Genomic DNA, 16,661 nt, shown 5'->3' on the forward strand with positions numbered 1-16,661 from the left:
AGCTTTCCATGCATCTGACGATGTGTATGGGAATACGTGTAACTATATATTCATTTTATAAATATATTAAAGTCACACACACACACACACACACACACACACACACACACACACCACACCAAGAGATTTAGGGTTTTGTTTAATTTCTAACATACCTGCTACCCTCCCTCCCTCCCACCAGTAAAATCATAACAACAGGCATACTGGCACTGAGCATGAGACACAGCCCTTCAGAAGTGAGATTCTGAACACAAAAGATCCTATTGAGCAGTGGGTCTCAACCCTTGGGTCACGGCCCCTTTGGGGTTGAAAGACCCTTTCACAGGGGTTACCTGAGACCATAAGAAAACATAGATATTTATGTATGAATCCTAACAGTAGCAAACTTATGAGATAGCAGCAAGACTAATTTTGTGGCTGGCAGTCTCCACAACATGAGGAGCCTTATTAAGGGGCTGCAACATCAGGGAGGTTGAGAACCACTGCTCTAGAGAGAAGACAGGGAAAGTGAACTCATTAGCGACGGGGCTACCGTGGTGTGTGTGCTTTGGAGCGCCCTTAGGCCATCATCGCCTCATGGTGCAGCAGTAAAACCACTCATTTGAAAACACCTGCAGTATCGGGACTGGGTCATTGGAGGTCAGAGAACTGAAAACACTTTGCTTAACTTTGCAGATCGAGGCCTGAAGTGGCCTTGATGTTTCTGTTTTGACAAAGTGTAGAAAATGGGTCTTCTGATTGGGATGGCTATGCCCCGCAGCATGTATCCAGAGTTTGTTGGTCCCACTTAATGTCCTAAGCTTTGCTCCTGTTGCTACACGGAGAAGGACCTCACAGGGACTGTCAAAGCCTGCAATGGGAATACCACTTCTCAACCTCCTGGTCATTCTAAAATAGTTGCCCTGGCTAGTTCCATGCCATGTGACACAAGCGGGACTCGTTAGAGAGAAGGGAGCTTCAGCTGAAAAACTGACACCGTAAGGTGGGCTGTGGGCATTTTATTAACTAGCCATTGGTGGGAGAAGGCTCAGCCAACCTTGGGCTGGTGGCCCTGGGTTCTGTAAGAAAGCAGATCGAGCAAGCCATGAAGAGCAAGCCACCAGGAGGTAATCCTCCTGTGGCCTCTACATCAGCTCCCACCTCCAGCTCTGTGTGAGTTCCTGTCCTGACTTTTTTCAGTGATGGGCAGTGATGTTGGAAGTGCAAGCCAGATAAACCCTTCCCCAACAACCTGCTATTGGTCGTTCAGCACAGCAATCATAACCTGAACAATAAACCTAAAACAATAGTCAGGATAGAAACATGTGCATATGTGTATATGTGTATGTCCATGCATACGTGTGTGTGTGTGTGTGTGTATATATGTGTGTGTGCATGTATGTGTGTGTGTTCTTGTAAAAGCAGTACTGCTTTACAATGGCTCTGAGTTACATAAGAAAATTTCTGATAGCTTGGATCACATGATATCTGTGTGCACAATGAAGCAAATTCAAGGCCAAAATTCAGAACCTTTTTTGTTCTTTTGGTCTTACTCTACATTCCCTCGCTAACTGGTTCTGCCCCTTCAAATGCTCTCCATGTCTCTAATGATTTCCTGGGGAATGCTGCTGCTCTGCTAATATCCCAGTGGTGACATCGTATCACGTGCTATTCCTGCTCTGCCAGGTGAGCAAGAAAAGAACCGAGTTTGTAGAAATACTGAGAGCAGCCCAAAGTGACTTTCAAGTGCTAGGAGTCCCCACGTCACACCCTGTGAGGCCAGAGCACCAGCAGTACCCACCATAGCCTGCCTTTCCTAGGAAGAAGCCCTGGATATGGTCACTCAGGAAGGATTTTTAATCTCTTCAATGTTCAAAAAAGCAAGACTCTCTCTTCTTCCCCAGATACAAGTTCTGAGACAGCAAGCCACAGCGACCCAAAGTGGGCACATTCTTGGGTGGTTATTATCTTGGGGGCAGACAGCATGGCATGCAGGCTCCCCTAGAAATTCCCTCGACTCCAGGCCATGGGCCATTCCCTTTTCCCGTTTCAATGGCACACAGCTCTGGCAGCCATTCCTAATGCTTCACATACACACAGCCAACAAAATGGCAGACAGGCAAGAGTGAGAGCCGGGTGATTTTCATCCCACTGAGCACCACAGCAGCCCTTCCCAGGGCTTTGCTGGTCCCGCAGATGGGCAAGAGTTAATCTGCTGTTTATTCAAAGCCACCCACAGAAGTTAATAGACAGTTATAAACTAATCGAGTGCATCTGCAGCCTTGTCTCCTCATCTATCTTGCTTACTCTGCTCAGCTCCCTCAGTCTTCCACAAGGCATGGCGTTCCCGCTGCTCAAAGCTCATGTTGCTGCAGGAAAGGGGGCTGGAACAACGGGAAGCTAATAGTTTAACTGTTCCTCTAAATTTGTTTGACAAAACTGACATTTGGAGCATTATGTCAAGTTGTCAGTAATCTGCAATTTACCCCTGGGCATGCAGTGGATGCTCATTTTATTTACCTCTTATAGTTAAAAGCGTAATTAATATTCCACTCTGTAACAAAGATTAGAGATTTGACAAACATTGTAATTTAAATTCTCCATTATAGCAAACATTAAAATCAAACATCTTCCACACGCCCCATTTCATAGAGGACATGTGTAGCTGTAATTTAACTTTTTAGTTTTTAATACCACAAACTAATTTCTGCTGTCAGTTTAATGAGCTAGAAAGCACAAATCTTGCCGCTCGGCGTGGGCACGGGCAGGGGGAGCTGATCTGAGGACAGGGCGCTATCACCAAAACGTATCCTAGATGCATCGTGTTATGTGTGGGATCCTGGGCATTTCTGAAATCATTTTAGAGGTTACAAACTAAGAGAAAACAAAAACGTTTAAAAACAAAGAAATTACTCTGGTTGTCCTTGAAGTAAATGTATACACACTTACGTGGTATGTGGAAATATGGGAATACAGGCCACAGACAAACTAAAACAAGGGGACGTTACACCAGGACATCCTGGGACTCAATGATGTCCCATGTGATCGTTACTGCCTACCTAGTGACAGGCAGCCCTTCCCAGGTGTTGATGGTGGCTAGCTAGGATGGAGTTATCAATGACTCATTACCACCATTCTAATTCATGCTAGTTTGCAGCCACCTTCATAAATTTTATGTGACTGACTACAAGTGCTGTTATATAGCATACCTCCAGGCAGCTAAAACGGCTCATTAAACAAGGAAGCTGTTTGGGAATCATCGGTGATATAACAAATTTGTCTGCTCGGAACTCGATATCTTTAGGAAGCAAGTAGGTGGGGTCTTTGTCTCCAAGTCCCTCCCCCCAGTAGAGCTGAGTGCGTGGGGCAGAAGGGATGCCTAGACCTCGAAGCATCTCTGGCCCCTCTGCTCTTCCTCCCGATAGGCAGAAATCCACTGACTTGCCAACTTCTTCGTGAGACTTCATTAGTCAGTGCCAAGTTCAATCGGCTACAGTTATTTCACGTCCAGGTCCCAGGAGGAAGCAGGCTCCCCGTTGCAGTTTCAGGCTTAGCCAAATCGTAAACCGATTCACTTTAGACCAGGACAAGCTGGCACATTCCGGCTTAGTCTGCCATCTCCCAATAACGACGGGGGTGTGGATAAGTATTATTAACCTTGCCACTGCGTTAAAAGTATATATGGTATATATTTCTAAGGTAGAAAACACCATTTGCAAAGCACTACAGTTCTGGAGGTAGGTAGATGTCTTAGTCAGGGTTTGTCTTCCTGCACAAACATCGTGACCAAGAAAGGGGAGGAAAGGGATTATTCAGCTTACACTTCCACATGGCTGTTCATCACCAAAGGAAGTCAGGACTGGAACTCAAGCAGGTCAGGAAGCAGGAGATGATGCAGAGGCCATGGAGGGATGTGACTTACTGGCTTGCTTCCCCTGGCTTGCTCAGCTTGCTTTCTTATAGAACCCAGGACCACCAGCCCAGGGACTGCACCACCCACAGTGGGCTGGGTCCTCCCCCTTGATCACTAGTTGAGAAAATGTCTTACAGCTGGATCTCATGGAGGCATTTCCTCAACTGAAGCTGCTCTCTCTGTGATAACTCCAGCCTGTGTCAAGTTGACACACAAAACAGCCAGTACAGTAGATGTTTCCTTTCATTCAGTGTAAGCAAGAACTTGAACCCTGTGTTCTCCACGAGTCCTTTCTCTGTGCATCTGGAGAAGGACTTGCTCATTCTTGATGCACTTTGAGAGTAACGCAGCAACAGCATTTCGAGCAAAACTCCTTTCCCAAAGGCATCTCTGTCTAGGGAAAGCCAGTGATTTCCCAGAAAATGCCCAGTCATGTCCCATGGACAGGGCATGACTCAGAAGTGATACGTAAGCAGTCAGAAAACAGTGAAGCAAAGCTTAGCTGGTATTTAAAAAAAGCAAACCAAAACAAAACAAGGGAAAAAACCCAAGAGTTTTAGAAAAAAGTAATCAAATAAAAGATCTGACCTTTCAGTGAAACAGCTCAAAACAGAAACAATGACTAAAATATATTATCAGGCAGATCTCTGTGGATCGCAGAACCAACACCAAGGAGAAAGAAATCAGTAGAACGGGTTGTCTTTCCAGGAGATCTCGGGCATTGACTGCATCTCAGCCTGTTTAGGAGGTCACTGCTGTCCTATGGAGATGCAGGGGTCTGCATCTGTATGAATCTGTTTGTGAGATTTAAGCAGGACAATGTAACGTAGTTTCTTTTGTTTATTTTCAATCCCGGTTGTTGTTTTCTTTAATCCAAACGTTAGTACACCTCCCACTGAGGCATCTGCTGGGGGCCCGTCTCAACAGGAGGCAGCTTTTGGACCTGCTGTCTTCCCGTTTTAATCTGCTGGGATAGGATGTCAGATCCTCAATGATTGATCTTTCATTTTATATCAGTTTTCTTTTTCTAACCTCAGGTCTTTCAGTTGTTAGATAGATAGTAATATAGATGTAGATAGATAGATAGATAGATAGATAGATAGATAGATAGATAGATAGATAATAGACAATAGACAGACAGACAGACAGCCTGCCCTCCCTGGAAGAAGGCCGTTTCTCCTGCACTCAGTCTGACCAAGATCCCACCTAACCCACCCACCGGACTAGGCTTCATTCCTTCCAGTCCGGCCCAGTGCACGACAGTGTCTGGATACCCTGAGGGGAAAGTGGACCTAAGTGGCAGCTGCTGTGGACATTCAGGGTTTGAGTCCCACCCCACCCCTCATCCAACCCCATACCTCTGGCATCAGCCCAAAGGCAAGTTAGAAGGACAACTGAAACCTCCTGGCTAGGATGGCTCTTTGGTATTGGTATACATCTCCAAACCTCTGCCTGAGCCCTAAGAGCCCACCCTGGTGTTGGTCAGCAAAACTTCCTATCTCTTTTCCTCCTTAAGCAACAACTCCATAGGAAGACCAGCAGCTCAACTGACCTGGAGTCCTGAGATCTCCTGGACACTGAGCCATCAACCAGGCAGCATACGCCAGCTGGTAGGAGGTCCCAGAATGTATACAGCAGAGGACTGCGGGTCTGGTCTCAGCGAGAGAAGATGCACCTAACCTTCCAGACCTGAGACCCCAGGGAGTGGGGAGGTCTGGTGAGGTACGGGTTGGGGGTAGGGGAGGGAGCATCCTCTTGGAGGTTGGGGAGGAGGAATGGGAGGAGGAACTATAGGACCTGGAGGGGGATAATGACTGGACTGTAAAAAAGGATTAAAGAATAATTAAAAAAATACCCCTGCAAAACAACAAAATCTCCTAAAACCCAATAAAACAAAACAAACAGCCCAAACAAAACAACCCAAAACACAGTTATGCAGTAACTGGTAAACACTGTGAGGGTGGAAGCCAGAGTCTTAAACCTGTGGCCAGGCTTCTGTTTGGGACATTGCAGAATTGACAGCCATAGGCTGTAGGAAACTTCTTCTCTGACCAGGCCTCTCCTTTCCTCTTCTACCATGGGAAATATCTGATCATATAAAAAGAAACTTCAGATTAGGAAATGGGCTCTCTTAAAATCCTTGGTAGTGAAACTTACCCCAAAGCCACGTGGGCTCCCAGCCCATCTGCACCTCTTGCCCTCAACCCTGCACCCCACTGGACTCCATAACAAGGTCAGACAAACCACCGGTCCAACCTAACCCAACTGGTGGCTCCCTCACCCCTTTTTCTGGGATGCCGCCAAGAAAACGGTGTGTGTGTGTGTGTGTGTGTGTGTGTGTGTGTGTGTGTGTGTGTGTGTGTGTGTGTGTGTATGTGTGTGTGTGTCATAACCCCTTGGCTGACCTGCCTACAAAGACAGCTTATATGATGCTATCTTTCTTAACAAGCTTGCTTGGTGTTATGTCATCAGCTCGTTTAAGGCCTCCTGGTCCAAGCTTTGCTTTGCTTCTGTTTTCCTTATGAATTGTCAAAGGTCTACCCACGGACACCTTGCCATTTGAGACCCTTATTCCTGTGATTTCTGGTCAAAATGTCACAGAGAAAGAAGGGGCTGAGGAGCACTGATCCCTGGAAGGAAGGCTAGGCTACTTAAAACAGTCTAAATCATTCCAAGTCTTTATTTATTTTATTTGTTTGTCTGTTTTTTTAATTATTTATTTCAAAGCAGCCATGGGCACCTGCGTCTCAGGGACCCAGTTAAGAGGTGTGAAATAGGACTTGAGGAAAGACTTTAAAACAAGGACAGAGGACTTGTATCCTACATCCAGACAGACCTTGGGGCTGGGCGTATAACTAATTGAGCAGCGTAGATCACAGTTAGGGTCTCCAGGTACCGGGAGTAAATCCCTGTCTCAGCCCCAGTACCACCCACCCCAAAGAGAGTACCAGGAAGGCCGTGAAAATTATTTGTCATGCCAGGCATACAGGAAAATGACTTGTAATAGGCCAGGAATTCAAAAATAACATGAAATTTCTTAAGAGAAATTGCAAGTGTCTCCAAGAAACTTAGGGAATGACATCTTGAAAAGACCTTTTACTTTCTACAAATGTGCACTGATTTTTAAACAGAATTGTTGAAGGCTATGCTGATCAAGTGCAGCTTTCCCGGAGGCCCTGGTATAGGGAGAAGGAACATAGCTCCTTCTTAAAACTAGGAACATTCGTGGCTACAGTAACAGCCTGGGGCAAGGGCCCTGGGAGAGCTGGGAGCCACTGCTTCCGATCCTAAGGACCCATCTCTGCCCGTGACATTGAGCAGTGGTTATCGGTCCCAAGGCCACTGTGCGCTCCATCTGCAGTACTCTTGGGATACCTGTGTTCCCCTCTGTGCGATGCGGCGTGACTTCTGATGACTCGGTCCCATCCCTCCCACAGAAACAGTGCACAAGGTACTATACTTCTCAGGAAGCTTGCCCGACATGAGACGTAGCTTGTGTAAGACCCCCCAATCCCAAACCATCTTATCTTCTGTCTTCTTCCCTCTTTATAGCCTGGTCTCCTGGGCCCCTCTCTGTCAGGACCCTGTCACCAAAAGTGACCCACTGATCAAGGACAGGAAATTATATATATAATTTATATATATATAATTGATATATCTATAATTGATATATCTATATCTATGTAGCAATGTGTTTATTCAGTTTATGGCCTGATTATTTGGTGTATCATTCCGCCATGTTGTGGTTTGGAGACCTATTTTAGGGAGGTTACAGGTCACCTTTGCTGTTCCAATCTTCTTCACTATGAATCTTCTTCACAATGAGCTGATTTTCTGGAGGTTGAGAAAGTATTTTTTTAAGGATTATGATATTTATTTATGTGTTTGTTTCTACGGAGGTCAACAATAAGGTCAAACTGATACCAGTCAAAGAAAATGTAGCCTGGTACTATGGAAAACTGTATTTAAATCATACTAGGAATGTTCTGAAAACTCAAACACTAAAAACTCAGCTAAAATCTGGTTTTGAGTTCAGAGATCGGGTCCTTGCAAACACAGACACAGATACAGACGGACACACAAACAGACACACACGCACATAAAAATCCCACATCTATCAGTAAAGGAAACACAGAGACTACAAAACGTAGAATTGCACCCATGCAATCTGTGCACATCATAAACAATAAACCTTAATAACGATTTTAGAAATTAACCTGCAAACAACCATTGTCACACTTTCCATAGCTGCTGTTCAGAATTTGGGGTACAATGTCACTTCTGATGCTTAATTTTGTCACTGCAACCTTGTCACTAAAATGGCAGACACTAGCAGGCTCTTTCTCATAGGAGACTTGGTGCATGGTCTCATGCAGGGCCCGTGGTAAGACCAGCTCACTACAGCAATTGGAGCTTCTGGTTAATGCTCACGAGATGCTGTGCTGGTACCACTGCAGCCCCCCGCCCCCACCCCCACTCTCTGAGCCAAAGACACTGCAGACTCTATGTGGGTGAGGCCAGTGACTGCCATTGCATGAGAATCCCAGTGGCCATGGGATTCACTCTTCATTTTGGGATTGATTTGGCGGTGCAGTATGATGTCACCGTAAACCGTGCCTATTATGCCAGTCGCACCTTAATGATCTTGGTTTTGTTTGGTGGTCTGCTTGCTTAGAATCAGATTATAGAGGCAGTGATCTAACTCTGTGAGTTCTTTGTATGGTTTGGATATAAGCCCTCTATCAGTTGTAGGATTGGTAAAGATCTTTTCCCAATCTGTTGGTTGCCGTTTTTTCCTAACAACAGTGTCCTTTGCCTTACAGAAGCTTTGCAGTTTTATGAGATCCCATTTGTCAATTCTTGATCTTACAGCATAGGCCATTGGTGTTTTGTTCAGGAAATTTTCTCCAGTGCCCATGTGTTTGAGATGCTTCCCCACTTTTTCTTCTATTAGTTTGAGTGTATCTGGTTTGATGTGGAGGTCCTTGGTCCACTTGGACTTAAGCTTTGTACAGGGTGATAAGCATGGATCGATCTGCATTCTTCTACATGTTGACCTCCAGTTGAACCAGCACCATTTGCTGAAAATGCTATCTTTTTTCCATTGGATGGTTTTGGCTCCTTTGTCAAAAATCAAGTGGCCAAATAACCCTATTAAAAAATGGGGTTCAGAGCTAAACAAAGAATTTACATCTGAGGAATGCCGAATGGCTGAGAAACACCTAAAGAAATGTTCAACATCTTTAGTCATAAGGGAAATGCAAATCAAAACAACCCTGAGATTCCACCTCACACCAGTCAGAATGGCTAAGATCAAAAACTCCAGTGACAGCAGATGCTGGCGAGGATGTGGAGAAAGAGAAACACTCCTCTATTGTTCGTGGGATTGCAGACTGGTATGACCATTCTAGAAATCAGTCTGGAGGTTCCTCAGAAAATTGGACATTGCACTACCTGAGGACCCAGCTATACCTCTCTTGGGTATATACCCAAAAGATGCTCCAACATATAACAAAGACACATGCTCCACTATGTTCATAGCAGCCTTATTTACAATAGCCAGAAGCTGGAAAGAACCCAGATACCCTTCAACAGAGGAATGGACACAGAAAATGTGGTACATCTACACAATGGAATACTACTCAGCTATCAAAAACAATGACTTTATGACATTCATAGGCAAATGGATGGAACTGGAAAATATCATCCTGAGTGAGGTAATCCAATCACAGAAAAACTCACAGGGTATGCACTCATTGATAAGTGGATATTAGCCCAAATGCTTGAATTACCCTAGATGCACAGAAACTCAAGAAGGATGACCAAAATGCGAATGCTTCACTCCTTCTTTAAAAGGGGAACAAGAATACCCTTGGGAGGGAATAGGGAGGCAAAGTGTAGAACACCCATTCAGAGCCTGCCCCACATGTGGGCCATACATATACAGCCACCAAACTAGATAAGATGGATGAAGCAAAGAAGTGCAGCCTGACAGGAACCGGATGTAGATCTCTCCTGAGAGACACATCCAGAATACAGCAAATACATAGGTGAATGCCAGCAGCAAACCACTGAACTGAGAATGGGACCCCCATTGAAGGAATCAGAGAAAGGACTGAAAGAGCTTGAAGGGGCTCGAGACCCCATATGAACAACAATGCCAACCAACCAGAGCTTCCAGGGACTAAGCCATTACCCAAAGACTATACATGGACTGACCCTGGACTCTGACCTCATAGGTAGCAATGAATATCCTAGTAAGAGCACCAGTGGAAGGGGAAGTCCTTGGTCCTGCCAAGACTGAACCCCCAGTGAACAGGATTCTTGGGGGGAGGGCGGCAATGGGGGGAGGTTGGGGAGGGGAACATCCATAAAGAAGGGGAGAGGGAGGGGTTAGGGGGATGTTGGCCCGGAAACTGGGAAAGGGAATAACATTTCAAATGTAAATAAGAAATACTCAAGTTAATAAAGATGAAAAAAAAGATAGTGATCATTAACACAAGGGCTTCCCTGGTGGCATCCAGATTCTTAGAGAAGGTGAAATACAATTTGATTCAGTTCCTAACGCAATTCTGGTGCCTCACCCCGTGTGGCAGCACCCCTGGGCTATGTCTGGAAGCTCGGAAGGCAGTATACTGAAGTCCAGCCATGAAGTTTCAAAACCTCTCCCAGGAAAACCACTGCATGGCTCTGGCTTCACGGCTGATCATCCCAGACCACGTTCCTGCAGCCTTTTCTATTGGAGATCAATCATCTCCCAGCAGCATGTGCCTTCAAGAACCGCCTTCCTCATTTCAAATAGAACATTAAGGTATCGGCAACCTCGTCATCAGAGAGCAAAGCCTCCTGGGGCTTCAGAGGGTGCCTTTGACGGGGGTGGGGGGGGGGCTGCTCATCCCATGGATCAAATCCCTCCTTCTGTAATTCCTATATAAAAACTACTTGGGGAGGCTACATTCATAACACCTTATAACTCCTGGGGGGCGGGGGATCTAGTGACTTTCTGCTTGTGCCAAAGACACTCTTGTGACACCACCCCACCCTCTCCAGCAGCCAATCACGTTACATTATAGACAGACCTTAGCACCAACCTAAGGTTATTTAGAAATAGTTTGTATAATAGGCCAGCTAGCCACCTCCCCCTGTGGGACCTTACAACTCTAAGCTTCCTAGGCCTTGATGGAACATTTGCTTGGTGTGTCTCTGATCTGTAAATATATTTTGTGCCTCAGCATGGACTGTTTTTGCATTTGCTAAAGCCCCTCTCAGACTCACAGCACAGCACATCCAAGAGACGAGGTCGTTTCTGAAGAACATAAAGCGTTTCGGGTTTCTCCCTTGCTTGAAGGCCTCTAATGTATTGTATACCACTGAGCGCACGTCCCTCACTGTGGATCCCCACAGCACTGTCATCTCTCCGTGGCCTACTTTTCGGACTTAGCCCTTTCTCTCTTCTGCTCACTTCCTGCGCTCTCAATATACTGGCTTTAATTACCCTTAACCACCGGAAGATCATTTCCTCTCTAATACCTCTGTACTGTAATATTCTCTGTCTCTGTGGTTCCTAGTCATCACGGACACTTTGGTTGCACCTCTGTCACGCAGTGAGGTCTCTTCTCTTATCCAATGGCCTATTATTAATAAACCTCGGGATTCTGGATAATGTTAACACTACTGCCCTACATATCTTTGACTGACAACTTGACACAGCCCAGAGTCACTTGAGATGGGAGGCTCAATTGAGGGATAACTCAGATCAGACTGGCCTATGGGCATGACTTTGGGGGATTGTTTTGACTATTAATTGATGAGGGGTGGCAACGTCCACTGTGGGTGTCACCATTCCCTGGGCAGGTGACCTTGGGCTATATAAGCTAGCTAAGGAAGCATCTGCAGGTGGGCCATCAAGCAGCATCCCGTCACCTTCTCTACTGCCCTTGCTTGACTGTCAGTGGGTACAATTGGAGATACACAGGGTAGAAAAGCAAGTTTGCCTTCAGGTTCCTGTCCTGACATCAGTGATGGACTGTGATCTGAAAGCATGTGAGACAGTAAACCCTTTCCTCCCCAAGTTGTTTCTGGTTGGAGTGCTTTATGATAGAAACAGAAAGGAATCTAGAATGGCTGCCTTGTTAGAGCGTTAATCTCTAAGCTGTCTGCCCTCAGTGGGTTTTAAGATCACTTGTCAGTCTCTGTTACAGCCCTAGCCCCCCACAACAAGGCAGACATTAGTTGAGTAAATGAGTGCACAGACCAGTTACCCTTACAATTAACTCACTCTCTCTCTCTCTCCCTCTCTCTCTCTCTCTCTCTCTCTCTCTCTCTCTCTCTGCATGTATGTGTGTGTGTGCGTGTGTGTGTGTGCATGTGCGTGTGTGTTTATCCATCACATCCGTGGCCACAGACACACTGCACATTCTTTGGAGCAACTATTGCAAACAGCTTCTTTGGGAGACTATGTCTCCAAATACTACCACCTCTCTTTGTGTCCCTAGTTACTTTTAGTTGTTGTTCTGGGATGATGCGGGGGAGGACTTCGGCCTCCTCTGTGAAAACCCTCTGTTGCATTGTAATTTTCATAGCAGGGTTTCTTTAGGTCTGTGACTATTGACTGGTCACAGACAATGGTGGTCTTGACAGTACAACCATGCTCACAGTTGTGGAAATCCAGCCCTGGGAGCACCAGTCGGCAGTCACCAGCTAAGACGCATATGTGGTCTAAGGGGTGGGAGCCGGTAGGACTGAGAGTTGGAAAAACGTGTGGCTTCAGTTCACCTTTTGGGAACGGTTTCACGGACATGGAGCTGGAGAAGAGGAATCAGGTGGCTTTGATGGGATTCAGGATAAAATTCTGGGAGGCCCTCCAGACAGGTTTCTTTTCACTTGGAAATTTTATCTCATTAGCTGTTCCAGAGACAAGGCTAACATTTATTGATTTATAAAGTCATCTTTGGGATTTTATCCTTCTAATCTTGTTTGTCCTATCTCAATATATTTTTAGACTAAATGAAACTTTAACAGACTTTTAATAAAAAAATCATTCATTTTCATTATGAAATATATAGAGATCAGAGAACACACAAGCCATCCATGTTTTTACTGCTCAGACCAATAACTGCAAGTACTTCAATATGTATATGAGTGTACACACACACACACACACGCACACACATTCACACACAGACACAGACATACACACACATACACACATACACACACACAGACACACACACAGACACAGACATACACACACACATACACACAGACACACACACATACACATGCACATACACACACACACAGACATACACACACATACACACACATATACACGCACATACACACACAGACATACACACATACACACACATACACACACATACACACACATACACACGCACATACACACACATATACACATATACACATACACATACACACACAGACACACACACATACACTCATACACACACATACACACATACACACAGACACACACAGACACACACATACACACATACACACACAGACACACACACAGACACACACATACACACATACACACACAGACACACACATACACACATACATGCACATACATGCACATACACAGACACACATATACACACACATACACGTCTTCCTACACACATTTATTTTAAGCAAAGTTTGAGTTTTAGTGACCCTCTTATTTCAGGATTTTTCCAGTTTCATTAAAATGAGTCGAAAAACAAGGGCGTTAATGACTAAGAAACACTTCATCAAGTGGCTGAGCCACACTTAAAGTACCTTCATTTATTTCTGTCACCGTTATTGGAAATTTAGGTAGAATCTCAATTTTTCACTGTCATATAAAATCTCGAGGTGATCACCCTTATCTGTAAATCCTCGCTGCACCCGAAGTTCCCTTGGAAAACAAGTCTAAGTAGTATTGATTGATCACTGGGTGCATTGAAAAGGGTAACCGCGCACTTCAGACTGCTCTCCCCTAAACAGCACCAAGGTTTATTCTCCTCAGAAAATACTTGACGTCCCTTTTCCACACGGCTCGCCGTAACTAGCTTTTAAAGTCCCCATCAGCTCAGTGTGAAAGACGAATGGCTTATGAAATGCGTCTTAACACTTTTTGCATGAAGTTGCCCAGCTTTGGAAAAGCATGACAATCACATGTGTGTCCTCCCCTATAAAGGACTGGCTTGTGCCCCCTCTCCACTGCTCCCTTACAATCTGCATGCAGCAGTCAGGGATTCCAACAGATTCTGTAAAGACGGTCAGCCATTTGCTGCTCATTAAAATAAGCAGCCCCTCCTCCCCAAAGTGCACACCGTTGTCTACTTCTGTGGTGCCAGATAACCCTTCTCTTCCCTCAGGCCTTGGTTCCCTGGCAGCCACTGGTCGGTCTCATCACTCTTCTCTGCACTGTAAGACTGTCACTGCCGCCACCACCACCACAGCCACCATCACAGCCACCATCACCACTGCCACCACCACCAGCAGCAACAGAATCTCCTCTGTCTGCTTGTTTATCTAATTGCCCCTCCATACACACAACAGTCATAAGGTTCGTGAGCAAAGAAACCATTTCTCTATAAGTCTTGGACAGGATTGGCACAATGGTGACCCTGCTCACAGAGACCCCAGCTACACTTGATGCCAAAGCGGTCTGTGCCAACTTTCAAAATGTCTGCATTGTTTCTTTCACCAGAATCCATTTTCTGTAAGAAGGAAAATGCTGTCAAATACGAACAACTTCTAGATAACATAAATTCATTATGCACACAGATGAGCTTATTGTATATTATACAGTAAAGGCTGACACTCTGTCCTGAGATGAACAAGTAAGTAATTGCATATGAAAGTCAGCACTGTGCAAATGGAAATATTTTTGGCAGACGTGATATCCACTGAACATGTGTTATTGGTAGTGGATGTGTCAAATTATTTTTCTAACTCAACCATAACTGTATGTGGATCACAGAAATACAACATATTGCTGTATTCTAAAAATACTGAATTATTGAAAGATACACAGAACCTGATCAACTGAACACACTATAAACTAAAAGGAACCCCCCCAAAATTTGGGGTAGCTTATTATCTTTAAAAGACATATTATTTAGTTGTATGTGTGCATGCTCACATACATGTGTGCATGTGTGTATATGTTCAGAGGCCAGGAGAAGGAGTCAGATCCTAGAGTCAGAGTCACAGGCAGTGGTGATCTTCTCAGTGTGCAGAGAACTGGACTCGGGGCTTCTCGGGAAGCCTCTGCGAATGCCCCCTTAGTCACCAAACCACCTCTCCATCCATCACACAACTTATTCTTAGTGAAGAAAAGTGGGAACTTGAGAAACGTTTCTAAAATAGAAATCCTACAAACGTAACCTGAAGGACCCATGCGAGTTGGAAACACAGGGCTGTTTGGAGAACCCACGGAGAAAGCCAGCGGACTCTTTGGACTGGGCTGGTGTCTGAGTGGTTAAGGCTGATATATGCTCTAAGACAGAAACAAGCAGGGGACTAAGTGTTCCTTCAGACACTGAGTGATTCGTTCTTACAATGTATACAGTTAGATGGCCCGGTATTCCACCTCTGACCTTAAGGTCACGTGGGTCAATGTATTCACCGTGATATATTTTGCTCCTTGAGGAAGAGCATCTGTTTTGTAACCAGCTGGCTACGGAAGTCACTGAGTCATCTTTTGTCCAGCAGAGTAAGGGGGCGGTCTATAAAGAGACCGTACGTGTACAGCAGCAGCAACCTAAGCGGTAAAAACATCATTTCGTGCGGCCAACGCTCACTACACAAGTGGAACACAGCACACGCTAGGCACACAAATTCTTTCTACCCTCAGGTGGGAAGGACTGCAAATGCACTCGTGCTAGAGAGAGCGAGGGATGAAAAGCTCCTCCTAGAATCCTGCCTTATGAGTTTCTTCATCATTGTGGAAGTATTGCTTATCTTGAAGAAGGGCTCTCAATGCAGTCATTTTCTGCACAGTACCCGAGCGCAGCCTCCGACAGTTGTTAAGTAGAACAAAGTATAGGGGAGATGGCCCTGCGAGCGCACAGCCGCCATTATTCTGCAGTAATGGTGTACTGCTGGGAGGAGAATCGGTCCTTCCTTGGAGCTCTGGCCAACACAGAGACAGAGGCTTCCTCTCCCTTCTTCCCTTTCTTATGGCCTCCCGTATTCCAAGTCTGTATTATACTTTCTAATCTTCCCTCTACTTATGTTTCAATGGAAAACACAATTGAAGTATTTCACTCAACAAGCGGGGGAGTTTACAAAGGAAGCAGGGCCCATTTTACTTCCAAATGTCAAGGTCCAATTCAACACCCTGTGCAATTCAGCACAAGAGGAGGAAGGTGGGACTCACCCCAGAGTAGGGCAAGCAAGGCTGGGTAAGAAGAGCAGCGTTGGTGAGGATGAGAGGCTGGAGGTTGATGCACTGACTGGCACCACTCCCAGCCGCACCCCTTAAACAGCACCAAGGACAGCGCCTCCACATTCACTGATTTGAGGCTCTTCCATTGATTTCCCCAGCAAACAGGGTAGAAAACTCTTGTCAGCAGGCTGCTGGTTTCCTTGTGTGTGCGGGCACATGTTGCATGGGAACATGCACAAGCAGAGACTTGGCGCTGGTGTGGCTTCAAACACCTTCTACTTTAGTTTCTGAGACTCTCTGAGACCTGGACCTCATTGTTTTGGCTACAATGACCCAAAGACTGGACGGTGAACTTCCACCTGTCTCTGATCCCAGGGCTAA

At 45.4% G+C, this 16,661-nt stretch overlaps 1 protein-coding gene across 9 annotated transcripts in view; it reads right to left on the reverse strand.

Annotated features, from left to right (window-relative positions):
* Ptprm (protein tyrosine phosphatase, receptor type, M) overlaps positions 1-16,661 on the reverse strand; it is a 704,621-nt gene that overhangs the window by 175,189 nt on the left and 512,771 nt on the right. The window lies entirely within an intron of this gene.

This window comes from Rattus norvegicus, chromosome 9 (genome assembly GCF_036323735.1).
Source record: "Rattus norvegicus strain BN/NHsdMcwi chromosome 9, GRCr8, whole genome shotgun sequence".
In the NCBI taxonomy this organism is placed as follows: Eukaryota; Metazoa; Chordata; class Mammalia; order Rodentia; family Muridae; genus Rattus; species Rattus norvegicus.